This window comes from Antechinus flavipes, chromosome 5, assembly GCF_016432865.1.
Source record: "Antechinus flavipes isolate AdamAnt ecotype Samford, QLD, Australia chromosome 5, AdamAnt_v2, whole genome shotgun sequence".
NCBI lineage: Eukaryota > Metazoa > Chordata > Mammalia > Dasyuromorphia > Dasyuridae > Antechinus > Antechinus flavipes.
This window is the reverse complement of record NC_067402.1, coordinates 65908027-65924699: the sequence shown is the minus strand read 5'-3', so window position 1 is coordinate 65924699 and position 16673 is coordinate 65908027. Positions and strand designations below refer to the sequence as shown.

General features: G+C 35.8%; 1 long non-coding RNA gene across 1 annotated transcript in view; it reads left to right on the top strand.

Annotated features, from left to right (window-relative positions):
* The window catches only part of LOC127564664 (uncharacterized), a 168067-nt gene that overhangs the window by 128154 nt on the left and 23240 nt on the right, over positions 1–16673 (top strand). The window contains exon 2 of the long non-coding RNA XR_007954329.1: positions 14887–14932. This is a non-coding gene — a long non-coding RNA (uncharacterized LOC127564664). The remainder of the gene's footprint in view (positions 1–14886; positions 14933–16673) is intronic.

Sequence of the window (16673 nt, the reverse complement as noted above, 5' to 3'; positions counted from 1 at the left end):
TGCAATGATGCTCTGAATCTTCTTGTCTCCAAGCTAAATATTTCCTTTTTATTCAACCCATCCTTTCATGCATAACTGAAGATCTTTCACTGTTCTCTTTCACATGAGAAATATGGCGCTCAGAAATGAGACCAGTAATTTTGATGTGTTCTGTTTAGGACAGAACACAATGATACTGTTACTTTGTTTTGCACACAATGCTTCTCTTAACAGAGCTGAGGATAGCTCTAAATGTTTTGTAGGAAACCATGTTGCACAACTTTACCATATTAAGCTTGCAGTTCTTCATAGCTCCCAGATTTTTCACATAGGAACTATTCTTGGCTATGACTTCCTCAACTTGTATTTTTAAAGGTAATTTTTTTTCAACCTAAGGCTAAGACTTATCCCTATTAAAATTATTCTTAGAAAAATTAAGTCCATTGTTCTAGCTTGTCAAAATCATTTTGGATCCTGATCCTGTCATCCAGTAGATTAGCACTTCCTCATAATTTGAGATCTTTAACTTCAATAAGCATGCCTTTTAAATTTCATTTAAGTCATTAGATAAATGGCAAACAATACAGGTCCAAGTACAGAACCCTGAATTTCTTCCCTGGAAACTTACTTCAAAGTGGATTTCAAGCCACTGATGAGATGACTCTTCTTGGATTTGGTAAATCTACCCAGTTCTGCATCTTAATAATCATTAAATGAATAATTATCTAGCTTCTATATCTCCATTTTGTCCATAAGAATAATGCAAAAGACTTCTTGCCCTTCTCCAATTATGTAGTCTTTCCTCCTATTCTGTACATAGCTCTTTTTTTTGAAAGAATGAACCAATGAACAATTTTTATTTCTTTAGAATACAGTTTTGATAGAAGCTATTTTCATAAAATCATCAAACTAGGGAGTGACATGAGCTCCTTCCCCAGGGATTTCCTCTTCATCATATCTTGGTCATCCACTGTCTCAGACTCATTAGTAACAAAGTCTGTTTTAACAAGTCCCTGGAAGTTAAGATTAGCTAGTCTTTATCAGAAATCCCTTCAAATATCTAACACTAGCTTATACATATAACAGGAGTTTGTCCATCATATCTCTTGATATTTTTCAATACATGGAAAAATGTAGGAACCCTGCTTTTGGGAGAATTGTGGTGATATATAATGGAAAGGCCTTAGAGAGATATGACAGAAGCTGGAAAGCTTTTTATTGGCTGGGTGGCAAGAAGTTGGGGTACTCTCAAAAAGCACTACTACTAACTCCAGTCTTGGACATTTTTTCCTGCTCCTCATTTTTGATCAATCTTTTTGACTCTTTTGTTGACAGCTGTCTGGTGAGAGACAATGTTGAAAGAAGAGAGACCCTTAGGAGTTAATGCTCAATGAAGTTGACATGGAACCTGGAAACACAGGCCTTGGGTCTCTGACAGCCTACCTTGTTTTAGGTAGAAGGATTAGAAATAGTGACTTTGAAATTTGAAAGATTAGAAGACAGAGCCGTCTGAATTCAGGAAGATATGAATCCAGCAGACTTCCTTCATGCCATATTAAGCAGCTAGTCAAGCAGTGATACCATGATAAATAAGGAGTGACCTTCAGAAGTGACCTTTGGGATCTAGCCCAGCAGTAGTGGAGAAAAAGACTCATCCTACATTGATGCCAAATTTGGATACGAAATTGGAAGAACAAATAGGGACTGAACATAATGAGCTTACTCTCTCCAGAACCTAAGGTTTAAGGGGAGATGAGTGTATCCCCCCAAAGATGCTAGGAGGAAATGTTTGTACCTTCTTTATTGCTATATCTTTGAATTAAAATATATCTTTCTAAAAACTAAATGATATTAAGTTGTTAAATGGAACTGGGGCTCTAGTCTCTGGCATCTAACAATGAGGGGAATATATCCGGTGGGAGCTTGAGCTCATAGAAGGAGAGATTATCCAAATCTCTTAGGAATTTCAAATGCAATTTTGAAATGGTGCTATGTATTCTTGAGCTCAGTTGTTTATAGCTGCAAATGGATCCAGCATTTGTTAGAGCAAATGTCCAGCCTCTTCCATGGATGGTTAAGACATTCTTGAACTGGCTTTTAGATTATCTGGATCCCCATTGACCAGAGCCAGTAGTTCTAATGACATATAGCTTTGGGGGGATTCAGAAAGATTTTGGCATATCATCAAATTGAACAATCCTCATAAAGGAAGAGAGAAAGTTTTTGGTATTCTAGTAAAAAAGTATATAGAAAGACTATTCTCAAAGGGAAAAAAGCTGCAGTATATTAAGACAAACTGTTCCTTTAAGAACTAGAACACTGTAAATGGTAAACAGAAAGTGAGAAGGAAGCACAATCCTTCAATAAGAGTTGGTCAATGAGATTGAACAGATAGTATTTCAAGTTCCAATGAAGTAATTACTAATGTCAGAGCAAAGTGTGCTGCTCTATATCACAATGGCATTTTAAGAAAAAATGTATTCCCAAATATTTATTTTCTTATTTGAATCCTCCTCATAAGTCCAGTATTTTCCCCTCTACACAAGGGAATATAATGAAAGCAACCTGATCTTCAGCCTAGATCTGCCACAAAAAAGAAATGAGATGTTGGACCAGTGACAATAATATAGCATATATTCATTGCCCCTCTTGTTCCAGGGGAGTTCAGAGGGCTGAGCAAAACTCTTTTCTCAAGGCTGCTTCATCTATCATAAAGAGGCAGGCCATGTGGTTCAAGCTGTATGTGTTGTTTTACAGATGTACAACAGCTGCTTAAAGTGCAGAAGACAAGACATAAAGGAGGAGAATGGTTAGCCCATGTAAATTTAAAAGAGGATTGTATTAAAATAAGATGAGAGATTGCAGCACCTGACATTTGACAAGATAGTGGCTTGCCAGTGTACCAAATCATTTGGAAATTTGTCTGAAGGATCTTGATTTTCCATTTCATTTGCTAAGTTCTGCATCATCTAGCACTGAATCTACTTATACTTCAATAAAAGAGGATGTGACAAAACAGAATGTAACAAATCCAGTCAGCAGATCCCCAGAAAATTGCATTTCTGAGTACTAAAAGTACTGAGTACTTGCAGATATAATTTTTGAGTCATTGTTGATGATCACTGAAAGATTTTGAAGAGAAGTTCCCCAAGACAGAAAGTAGGTAACTGATGTGACTTTTCAAAAAAGGAGAAGGTAAATACTTCCACTTTAAATTCCTTATAAAAGTCACAAAGGCATTACTAAAAGGTTGGTTTATGAACAATTGTATAGGGACCCAGAACATATTCAGGGATTTATCTAGACAAGTTGTTACATCTGAAGGTCTCCAACATATCTCTGAGATAAGTGAATGGTGTCTCAGATAATCACATATCAGGTATATAAACTGATTACTATACCTGAATTGCCTTATCACTCCAGAATTGCCCTCATGGTAAATTGATTCCTTACTCTAAGATGTTATCAAGCATGAGGGACACATGAACTCATTGGTTTGCACTCCCTGTATTACATCCCATCAATCAACCCACTGACAAGGGAACAGTGAAGAATATCAGAGAATAGAACTATCTTTTTACTGAGACCTAGCGTCTGATCCTTTTCCTGTTGATGGCCAATTTCCTAGAAGCAATTAAGAGTTGAAAGCAAACTTAATATCCACCAAGATATCCACACCTCCTGAAATGTGCCCAGCTAGACACCCGTAGCAGCAGTAGTGGTTCAATCTCTGCTTACTCTGTCTTGAGCTCCACTCATTCCTCAGCTACAGCAATAACACAATACAATCAATAACCTTATTTCTGTCTGCATAGATTGACCAAGTGGATGAAAAGCCATTGGCAGAAAATACCTTGATTTCAGGAAGAAATTTGACAACATTTCTTAAAATAATCTTGTTGGCAGGATGGAAATATATGGGCTGGATAATAATGCAGGTTAGTGGATTCAACCTAATGATGAGACATATTAATTGATGGATTGAGGTCACTTTGAAAAGAGATGTTTGGTGTAATGTTCTTGGTAGTCAACATTTCTATCAGTGACTTGGATAAAACTATAGATGGTGATGTTTCTAAAATTTGTGGATGACATTGGATGACAATATTAGAAGAAAAAATGGCAGACTATAATGTTGGGTTGAACCTACAAGATGGCTTTTAATGGGGATAAATGGAAAGTTCTGTAATTATTTTAAAAAAATCAAATTAGCTTTGTATAAGATGGGGGAGAGAGAACTAGTCTTTACTTTCTCCCCAGTCAACTTGCTGCAAGGGATATCATGAGAAGTTCAACCCTATTGTCCCCTTTTACATTCTGGAACCACAATTAAATCAATTCTTTCATTGTTCTGTTACAGCATATGTCAATCTAATACCATTCACTAGCCAAAACAAAATACCCCTCTCCTTGAAAACCTATCCCTTCTACATACTCTCTCTTTGAAGAGAGTTGTTAAGTTGTATGTCCAATTCATTGATCTGCTTTTTTTTCTTTTATTGATGTATGTATTTAAAAATACAAATTTTCCTCTAAGTATTGCTTTGGCACATCCCCAAAATTTTATTGTCTCTTTGAAGAGAAGGGTTGCTTTAATTTTGTTTTTATACCCACAGGATTTAATGCTCATTCATTCATCCATTCATTCATGTGAATAAAATCTGGGAGATTTAGTTTATTGCATGACACAGCAATGTGATGTGTTAGCAAAGAAATTAGATTGATTTGGGGTTGTGGCAATAGAAGTTGAGTATCCAGAACCAGAGATGAGTTAGTCCTGCTGTTCTTTGCCCTTTTCAAACAGCATCTGGACAATCAGTATGTTTTTTAAAGGAAGAACTTTGTGGCTAAAATGAGGAGTGGAACTAGGAACGTTGTCCTATCAGAACTGGAAGAAAAAACTAGATATGTTTAGCTTGGAGAAGAAAAAATGTGGGGAATGCAGATAGGAGAGACATCTTCAAGTATCTGAAGAGTCATCGTGTGGAAGAATTGTATATGTTTTACTTGGCCCAGAAAGTGGAGTTAGTAGTGATGGGCAGAGGCTAAAAAGAAACTGATTCTGGCTTGACATAAAGAATAGCTTTCTAACAATCCAAACTTGACCTAACTAAACTAGTAGGTTTCTGGATGTAGCTGGCTCATGGGCACTGGCAACTGTGAAGCAGAGAACAGGAAATTTTTGGTTGAAAAGGGTATAGAGGAGATTTCTACTCAAATTTGGAGATCCCATACAATTCTGGGTTTCTATAATATTGACCACGAAAAGGAAAGAACTGTTTATTACATGAACTATTCCTTGTTATATAATCAAACCTCTTGCACAGTAACTCTTAAGAGATATTCTGTTAGGCAATTAGATTGATCAGAGCCCAAGATTTTATCTAGATCTTCCCTATATTCCTCACCATCACAAACTTTCCCTTCACCTAGACTAGTTGTCCCAAATATATGCTGTTTTTATTAAGGGGAAGGGGGCTCATTATCATGTTAATGAATCATCTAACCTTATTACTACTATGAAAAACAATTAAAAGTGTATCTTATTTACCAGCCACTAAACAAGCAAAAAGAAACTATTGGCTTCTGAGAGAGGAGGTACAATGGACTGCATGCTGTGTTGGGAATCTAGAAGATTGAGTTCAAATGTATTTTCATTTAGTTCTGTGACTTTGAACAGGCCTTTCCAACAAATCTCAGGTTTCTTATCTGTAAATTGAGCATAATAATAACTATATACTACTTCTTTCACTGGGTTCTTCAAATAAGAAGACATGCTTAATGCTGTGTAAATGTCAGATATGAATTTGTCTGTTATAATTAGCCATCTCATGGTAGGAATGTAGTGATAACAACATGATGAATTATGCTTTTTAGGGACAGCTATTGTTTGGAAGAATGATGTCAAGTCAACCCACTAGTCATTGAGAGTCTGTCCTTAAAACTGCTTTAAAGAACATCAAAGGACTTACTCACTTGAAAATGACTTCTTTATAATTGTGATTCTCAAAGTAAAAAAAATCTCTGGATGTTGAATGATATTGGTTTCCATGATCCTAATAATATAATAGTTTGAAATATGACTCAGAATTAGCTGTAGGATCATGGAATTACCAAATATTAGATCTGGAAGAAACCTTAGAACACAGGATTTCGAGCTGGAAGCAAAGTTAAATTTCATCCTGATCATGTTATTGTTGCTGTCTGGTCATTTTTCAGAACATTTTTAGAATGTTCTATTCTTTGTGATCCCAATGGAGGTTTTCTTGGCAAAGATACTTTTTTTTTTTTAGTCCCTTTTCCAATTCATTTTACAGATGAGGAAACTGAAGCAAACAGGGTGCAATGACTTACCCTGGACCATACAGTTGGTAATTGTATAAAGCTTTGATTTGAACTCAGGAAGATGAGCCTTCCTCTGAATTTAGGTTTGGCATTCTATCCACTCTGCTCCCCAACTGTCCATAATAAGGATATGAAAACAAAATACTGCCCTCAAAAAGTTTACCAGATGAAAAAAAATTGACTAACAATAACTCAGGTTTCCATAGCATATTACAATTAACAAGATTTTTTTTTCTACTAACCTGTGAGATAGGTATTGTTACCCCCATTTTCCATTTGAGCTAAATGAAATTTAGAGATTGTAAATGACTTAGAATCATTGATGTAGAATCAGGAATGCCAAAGTCATTTTTACAAATGAAAGAATTAGCTTCAGAGAGATAAAGAATTTATCTAAGATCACATAAGTAACTTTAGTAGAGACAAAATTTGAAATCAGGTCCACCATTCTTCCCACTGTGCCATGCTTCTAACTTGCCCCATGTCCCACAAGTAGTAGGAGTCCAAAAGTTCACTATATCTTCTAATCCCAAATCCAGGCTTTTTTCCCCTTTTAAAATTTTAGCAAGTCTTACCAATTTCTTTTTCACAAAATATCTCACTTAATATCTCTTCCATCTGTCACCTTTCACTCAGAAAGCCTCTATTGTTGTGGGGTTTTATCACTCCTTTGTTGAATTAAAACAAGAGCTTTCTAATCTACCTCCAAAAATTTTCTTTCCTTTTGCCAATCCCACACAGGTGCCAAATTAATATTCTTTAATTTTTATGTTTGTCCTAGTTCTTTTTTTGTTTATTTATTTAAATTTTATTTTCCCCAATTTTTTATATTTGTTTTTAAAACTTCGGGTTCCAAATTCTCTCTCTTCCTCTTCCCTCCTCCATTGAGAAGGTACATGTGAAATTATGCAAAACATTTCCATAAAAATCATGTTTTGCAAAAGAAAATAGATCTATCCCCCCAAAAAAGCCTCAAGAAATATAAAATTTAAAAAGTTTGTTTTAATCTGTATACAGACACAATCACTTCTTTCTTTTGGTATGGATATAAATATTTTATCATAAATCCTTCAAAGTAGTCATGGATCATTGAACTGTTGAGTACAGCAAAGCTAATCACTAATAGCAAAGCTGCTATTAGTTTTGTACACAGTACATTTCATTTTGCTTGAGTTCATGGCGGACATTCTAGGCTTTTCCAACAATATCCTGCTTATCATTTCCCATAGAACAATCATATTCCATTATAATCACATACTATGAGTTATTCAGCCATTTCCCAATTGAGCCCCACAATTTCCAATTCTCTTTGCTCTGAGAAAAGGGCTGCTATACATTATTTTTGTCTATATAGGTCCTTTTCCTTTTTAAAAAATTTCTTTTGGGATTCATGCCTAATAATGGTACTGTTTGGTCAAAGGATATACCTGATTTTGTAGCCCTTTTGAGTATAGATCATATCTTTTGATCATTTATCAAGCAAGAAATGACTCATTTAAAAAAATAAATTTGACTCAGTTTCTTATACATTTGAGAAATAAGGCCTTCATCAGAGAAACTTGTTCCAAAATTCTTTTCATAATTACTATTACTATTTCCCATCCTATTTATTTTTTTTTCTTTTCGCTGATTCTTCTCAAAAGAGAATCTCTAATTCTCTTTGTTATGCACCATCTTCTCCCCCAATGTACCCTCTTTCTTTTATCACCCTCTTCCTTTCTCATATCCCTTTCCCCTCCTACTTTCTTAAAGTATACCCATATTTAGTGTATAATTTCTTTTTTGGGCAAATTCTGATGAGAGTAAAATTCCCTTACTCCTCCGCCCCCCTTCCCTCTCCCCTCCTCTTCCTCTCCACTATAAGTTTTTTCTTGCCTCTTTTAGGCTAATAATTTATGCTATTCTATCTCTCCCTTTTCCATTCTTTCAGGATATTTCCCTTTCCCCTTAATTTTTAAAATATTTTCCCTTCATATTCAATTCATACTTGTGACCTCTGTCTCTCTCTCTCTCTCTCTCTCTCTCTATATATATATATGCATATATATATACACACACACATACTCCTATTGAGTTACAAGTATCCTCTCATGGAGGAATGTAAACAGACAAATATTTTGTCCCTTATGATTTCCCTTTCCAGTTTACCTTCTTACACTTTTCCTGCGTCCTGTATTTGAAAATCCAATTTTCTATTCAGCTCTGGTCTTTTCATCACAAATGCTTGAAAGTCCTCTATTTCACTGAATATCCATTTTTCCTCTGAGGATTATACTTAGTTGATATAGTATCTGAGTACTTCAAGTGAGGAAGTTTTTCACTGAGTAGATGTTTCTTGGTTGTAATCCTAGCTCATCGTTCTCTGGAATGTCTTAATTCAAGCCTTCTAATTCTTTGATATAGAAGATGCTAAATCTTATTTTTGATACTGATTTTGGCTCCATTATACTGTGTTTCTTTCTGGAAGCTTGCAATGTCCTGCAATATCTTCTCCTTGACCAGGGAGTTTCTGATTTTGATTATAATATTCCTGGGAATTTTCCTCTTGTGATTTCTTTCAGGAGGTAATTGGTGGATTCTTTTAATTTCTGTTTTATCTTCTGGCCTTACAATATCAGGGCAGTTTTCTTTGATAATTTCTCGAAAAATGATGTCTAGGCTCTTTTTTTGGATCATGGCTTTCATGTAGAACAATCATTTCTAAATGATCTCTTCTGGGTCTATTTTCCAGGCTAGTTTTTTTTTCCAGTGAGATATTTCACATTGTTTTCTATTTTTTCATTCTTTTGGCTTTGATTGCTTCTTGACTTCTCATCAAGTCATTAGCTTCCATTTACTCCTTTGTAATTTTTATGGAATTATTTTCCTCAGTGAGCTTTTGTACTTCTTTTCCCATTTGGCCACTTTTTAAACAAATATTCTTCTCCATTAACTTTTTGTATTTCCTTTTGCATAACTTTCTTTTCCTCTTTTCCCCGCTACCTCTCTCACTTCATTTTCAAAATCCCGTTTGAGCTCTTCCATGGCCTGTGATGAATTCTTATTTTTCTTGGAGGCTTTGGATGTAGGGCTTTGACTTTATGTCTTTTGATCTTCCTTGTCACCATAGAAACTTTCTAGGGTCAGAATAATTTTTCTTTGTTAAAGTAGGCACTGTTTCCAGAGTGGAGGATGCACTGTCCCAAGTTTCAGCAGTTTTATGCAATTGTTTTCAGAGATGCTTCTAGGAATCTGACCACAAGCACTTTTTTCTGCCCTGGAATTGTAAGGAGAGTCTCTGCTGCACTGTTAAGTGCTAGTGTGCTAAAGCAACAGAGTCCTTCCTCAGGGCTAGTAAAGAGACCTCCTTTGACCAGCTGTTTGACACTTACCATCGATGGGCTGAGACCTTGTGAAGCTGCCTCTATGGTACCACTGCCAGTGGATTCCCAAGGTCCTCTCATCCTTCCAAGTTGTCTTTGGTATCTCTGGGCTGAGAGGTCTGGAAACTGCCAGTGTTGCCACTGATTCAGATGTCCCAAAGCCCGGTCCTGGTTTGCTGGTGTATGTATAGACTAAGGGCTGGGGCAGGGCCAGCCTGCACCAGGACTTTTCTGGTACAACACACCTTTCCCACTAATTTTTTAAGTTGTCTTGGGCTAGAAAATTATTCCATTCTGAGCACCAGCCCTGAAGTCAGGAGGACCTGAGTTCAAATCTGGCCTTAGACATTTAATACTTCCTAGTTGGGTGACCTTGGGCAAGTCACTTAACCCCAATTGTCTCATCAAAAAAAAAAAAAAAAGAAAATTATTTCATTTTATCTTTTTTTCTGTGTATGTTCTGACTCTAAAATTTGTTTTATTTATTTATTATTTATATCATATATATATCATTATTTAAAGGAATTTGGAGGGATATGGGAGAGAGCTTGGGTGAGTCCTTGCCTTTATTCTTGTTCTACCTTCCAAATTAATATTCTTAAAACATAAATAAACCATATAATTTTACATTCAAGAAGGGTGATAAGCTCTCTATTACCTCTAGAACAAAATATAAGAAAACTCCTCTGTCTGATATTTATAGTCCTTTATAAACTGACTCCAACCTAATTCCAGGCATATTTCATTTTGCTTTCCTCATGTAATCAATATTTCTGCAAAACTGGCCTACTTTTGGCTTCTTGTATATGCCATTGTTTTCCATGTCCAGAATGGTCTCTCTCCTCATTTTTGCTTCTTAGAATCCTTAACTTTTCTTTAAATCTTAGCTCAGGTGACACCTTTTATACGATCAGTGGTTAGTCCTTACCTTTTGAAATTGGAGAAATTGCTGTTTATTTACTTTATATATACACCCATAGGAGAATGTAAGCATTTGAGGGTAGGGATCATTTTACCTTTGTCTTTGCATCCCTAATTTCTGATATAAAGTCTATCTCAGTAGGTATTTAGTGACTGGTTATTAAATTTTATCCTTTTAACTAAAATTCAAAAAAAAATGATCTTCTTCTTTAAGTTTCTTTGTAACCTTGTGGTTTATTGTTTTTTTGTTCCTCACCTGAAGTAATGAAAAGGCTATGAATGTTTTCAGTGAAATTCATGATTTCAGAAGGGTGGGAGTAGCTGACTTCTCTCTTCCAACTTTTAAGATTCTATGATATGCCAGTAGAGATGGATGACTTCTCATGTGTCCCGGTGAAATTGTATTCTTCCTTTAATAAACAACAAACCTTTCTGCCAGGGGATTCACTACAGACAGGGAGGTAGGGAACAGGAGTGGGGAGTTGTGATATTGTGCCAATTATAAAGCTGCAAGGATTAAAAGCTTCAAAACTTTGGTTCTGCTCTCTAGATTAAATCCTTAAATCGAAAAGAAACACACTAGGGAGGTAGAAGGATTAATGAGTCCATGAATTGTATACATCTGTAGTACTTGGAGCCTACAAACAGTTGAAGTGAAATGGGGTTCTACTTAAGCCCTTCTTGTTACAGATCACAGCTTTAACAACAAACCTTGAATGATTAGTAGGAAATATAGTTTTTTGATAACTCCTTTTCTGTGTCTCGCATCTGACTTCTGTTCATTCATCTAATGCTCAGCTGGTTTCTTTAAGCTATAATACAACCAGCTTACATCTGGTCCTGATGTTATGAGAATATTGACCCAGACTATATGGACTGATTACCTAGAAAGCTTTTGATTCCTCAACACAAAAGGAAAACCTGTAGAACCAGAAACTAGTATCAACTCTTATACTGGGGTTCCCTAAGCAATGTCCAAGAGAATCTGTCTTTGTTAAGAAAGAAATAATGTCAATTCCTTTGAATAATTTTTAACAAAAATGAAATATTGAGTTACCATTAGGGCCACAGTTTCTGGGTGGTTGGTTTTTGCTTTGGCGATCAGGACTCAAAGGGGAAAATGCAATGGATTTAATAGTTTCCAGATGTTCTCCTGGTCCCAGATGAAAACCTTGTCATCATTTACGGTTAATATTTTTGTCAGCAGTAGAGTTTTGTTGTAATACCCCCATCTTAGTTGCACTGACTATTAGTCATCAGAGAAACCCCATATAAGAACTTAATCCTGGGGTCACTTGCAGTATTCCATCTCAGCTCATTTAATTAATAACTGTTTAGTGATGTGGCCTTCAGAACTCTCCTGTTGGTATAATAAATGTACTTTGTGACTTTCTCTTTGATGAAAACCATTCACTGGAGTCATTTATAACATGTTATGTCCTACAATAACAATGGCTGACTTTGCAGAAATCTTTTGATGGAATGAAAACAAAAATGTTTATGCCAATAACAGATGGCAGTCTTCTTGGATGAAGAGCAAGAGCCAAAAAGGACATGTTTTGCAAATCAAAAATGGCCTTTTTCATTGTCGGATTTAGATCAGATGCTTCACACCCTCCAGAGAACACTTAAACAAGTCTTTCCAGAGAAGAGCTCTTTGGAGCATCTGCTAAAAGTAAAATCTTGGTCACTGGTACAAAACCACTTAGCCAGCTGTGCTCACTGAGAAGGGGACAGAAATTGGAAAGGCAGAGGAGGCTGTGGGATACAACTCAGTAGTTAATGCTGAGCAGAGAGTTTAATAAGGATGAGCTTGATTGCAGCTGTATCTCATTTCCTACTGGGGAAATAAGAAGTCTTTTGTAAAACTTGTTTCTTGATGAGCAAGTTGATTTCAGAAAAGTCTGGAAAGACTTCCATGAACTGATGCTGATTGAAGCGAGCAGAACCAGGACACTATTCACAGTAACAAGATTATGTAATGATCAGCTGTGATGGACTTGGCTCTTTTCTGCATTGTGAGGTTGCAAGACGATTCTGCTAGACTTGGGATAGAAAGTGCCATCTGCACCCAGACAGAGAACTATGGAAGACGAATATAGATCAAAGCATACTGCTTTCACCATTTTTTTCGTACTAGTGGGTTTTCCCTTTTGTTTTGATTTTTCTTTCCCAGTATGACTAATATGGAAATATGTTAAAAAGCATTTTTCTGTCTTGGGGAGGAAGGAGGTCAGGAAGGGAAGAAGAAAAAAATTTGGAACTCAAAATCTTACAAAAGTAGATGTTGAAAACTATATGCTTGTAATTAGAAAAAATAAAATACTATTTAAATAAAAAATCATTTTTATGCCCCTTTTGGAATCTTAATTAATGGTTATAAATCATCCTGGACAATTACAAATAATTACCATCACTCCTCATCTCAGAGTAGACTTGGGAGAAATAATTTACTAGAGAAAAGAGCTTTAAACAGGCTATGGTTAGGTATATGTACATTTCTTGAACTGTATCAATTGTTATTAAGTCATATCTAAGTTTAAACTGACATTTTTAAAAATGCCATATGGAGGGCCCAGTAGATAAGAGCACTATCCCTGAAGTCAGGAGGGCCTGAGTTCAAATCTGGTCTCAGACACAACACTTCCTGGCTGTGTGACCTTGGGCAAGTCATTTAACTCCAGTTTCCTCAGGGGGAAACACCATATAAATTCTCATATTCATTGGCAGAATGGACTAAATTAGAAAGATCACAGATGTGGACATGTTTAAGTGACACTGGATAGAGCCTGAAGTCAAATCTGACTTCAAATGCTTCCTAGTTCTGTGACATATCACTTAATGTCTGCCTGCCTCAGTTTCTTCAACAGTAAAATAGAAGTAATCATATCACTGACCTTTCATCTCCCCCAAGCTATTGTGAGAGTCAAAGAAGATAACATTTGTAAAATTCTTAGCATAATATCTGGCACACAATATAAATGATATTGTTATTAACAACTAAAAGTCATATCACTTCACTACTAAGTGCTGGGAAATAATGGAATTTATTTGGATTGTTATATTTCTGTATACATAGAGATATTTATGTGTATAAATGTACACATATGGTTGTACATGTTCATAATGTACACACACACACACACACACACACACACTATGTACAGGGAAAATAAAAGATTTGATTTATTACCAAGTCTTGTTTTCGATACCCTTCTGGGGAATTCATGTAATAAAAATTTGCATAGCATTACTCGTATTGCCTTCTCTGAGTCCTTCCATAACCCTGTAAGTCCAGTACCATGACTTTTCCCATTTTATAGTTGAGATAATTGAAGCTCAGAGAGATTAAATGATTTTTTCCCAAGGTCAGACAACTGTTGAGTATTTGAGGTGAGATGTATATGTAGGTTTTCCTGACTCAACATTCATCATTCTTATCTACTTATCCACACGTTGCCTTCCAGTTACTAGAATTTATGCTGGTGGTGGAGTCAGGAGAGACTTGGATTCAAATTTCACTTTACCATTTGATAGTTATGGACTTTTGAATTTCAGTTTCATTATCTGTAACATGGGAATAATAATACTTACCTTACACACTTGGGAAGTAAGTGCTTTGGAAACCTTAAATCATTGTACAAATAAGAATACTGTTAATAATGGATTAAAAGTGTTAATTTGCTCTTTCTGGTTTTTCACCTCACTGACTGCTTCCTAAGTCTCCTTCACTATTTCATATTCTTTCCCTAATCCTCCAGATGTGGGTATCTGCCAATTTTCTATCCTTGGTCCTTTCTCTATGGCTCAATGTCATTCATTTATGGTTTCAATGATCACCTCTATGCAGATGACTCCAATAGATATTGTTTCAGCTATGACTTATCTCATCCATCTTTCATAAAGTATTCATTCATTCCAAAAGCATTTATTAAGTGTCCATGTTTTATGCTCAAAGTAATCTTTTTAACACACAAGTTCCAGTCTCTTGTTCAGTAACTTCTCCATTGTCTGTAACTGTGATTTCCAAACTTTTTCAATCCCATATTCCTATCAGAAAATAGTTTTTGAGTCTGTGCTCCAAATATATATATTATTAAAAGGCTAATATAAATGACCTTTTTATAAATTGTATACAGATACCACTGCACTAATGATTATTATATTATGTTATACGGTTTACATAAAAATATTGTTAAGTTATGTTTGGGTCTTTGTGACCCCATTTGGAGTTTTCTTAGTAAAGATAACTGGAACAATTTGCCATTTCTTTCCCCAGCTCATTTTACAAGATAAAAGGGATATGCCCAGGATCACACATCCAAGTAAGTGTCTAGCTAGATTTAACCTTAGGAAGAGGAGTCTTTCTGACTCTAAGTCTGGTTCTCTCTCTTCTTTACCGTTCTGTACCACCTAGTTGCCCTTAACTGTCTACACAAAAATAGACATTTTAAAAAGAAAACAGTTGAGGGAGGGGGAAGGAAATAAGCATTTATGTAGCTCCTACCATGTACTAGGTCCTGTGCTAAATGCTTTGATAAATATTATTTCATTTGGCTCTGACAACAATTCTGAAAGATAGGTACTATTCCTCCCATTTTACATTTGAAACTGAGGCAGACTTTGGTCTGTTTGTCCAGGGTTAGCTCCTAAGGTTCTAGGGCTAATTTGAACTCAGGTCTTCCTGACTCTATATTCAGGTGCTCTATACACTGCCACCAGAGCATAAATATAAAAAAGTATTTGGTCTTAGAGTCAAGAGTGATTCACTGGAGTTAATCAAGTAGAAGATAATATGGTCAGGCCTGTGCTTTAGGAGAAATCACATTTTTAAAAAATCTTTTGTGAGGCTGAGGCTGTTTATTTGAGAGCTCAGTGTTCCTGCTCTTATAGGAAAAAATCACTTTGGCAGCTGTGTGAAGAGTAAGTGGGAAAAACCTTGAGGCAGAGACAATTGAAATAGTCCAACCAAGAAGTGATGAGGGTAATAATTGACTGAATAGAGAAAAGATAAATATGAGAGGAAAAGTTGATGTAGATATAGAAATGAATGAAAATTTGTTAACTGATTGAATATGTGTTATAAGTAAGGGAGGGGTTGAGAATGATTTTATTGTTTAGAACCTGCATGAGTTGATAGATGGGAGTATCCTCATGGGTAATAGGAAAGGAGGAAGTATTTGAAGGGAAAGGAAAAGTAATAAGAGTTACAGATCACGATTCTTTCACATCTGTTCATTTTGTTGGACTCAGTCTGTTTCACCAAGAAATGAAAGAGGGGAAGAGCTCTCATTTATAGGCTGCTCATTTATAGATCACAGAGCCCTTCCTGTCATAGCCAAAAGGGGATTTGTGTGCTGGGTGTGTATAATGGCTGAGTGAGAGAATTTTACTTGCACCTCTAGTAGGTACTAGGGTCCTTGCTAGGTTATAACAACCGCAAGGGACCTGTTCCTGGTGAAGAGAAGGAGAAGTTACAAAGTTTTACAGTCACTGGAAGCTAGGAAAGATGAATGAAATAGAAAAGTATTGATGATAATGGGTAAAGGGAATATTAAGTTTGTGCTGGAGATTAACCCAAGGATTGATTATCAATAGGAAAGTGGGATATCTTGCATCTTTACTCCTTCTGAATGATTGATCTCATACTACTGTCCTTCCCCTTCTCCCAGTTCCAACTCTGAAAATCAATGGATTAAACATAAAACCACATAAATCATCAACATTTGTTTATGTCACCAACATTTATTACGACAACTTTGAGGTACCATTTCACTCCTCTTAGATTGGTTAAGATGACAGGAAAATATAATGATAAATGTTGGAGGAGATTTGGGAAAACTGGAACACTAATACATTGTTGGTGGAATTGTAAATTGATCCAACTATGCTGAAGAATAATTAGGAACTATGCCCAAAGGGCTGTCAAACTGTGCATACTCTTTGATCTGGCAGTGTTTCTACTGGATCTTTATTCCAAAGAGATCATAAAAATGGGAAAAGGACTCACATGTGCAAAAATGTTGTGGCAGCTTTTTTGGTAGTGGCAAGGAACTGGAAACTGAG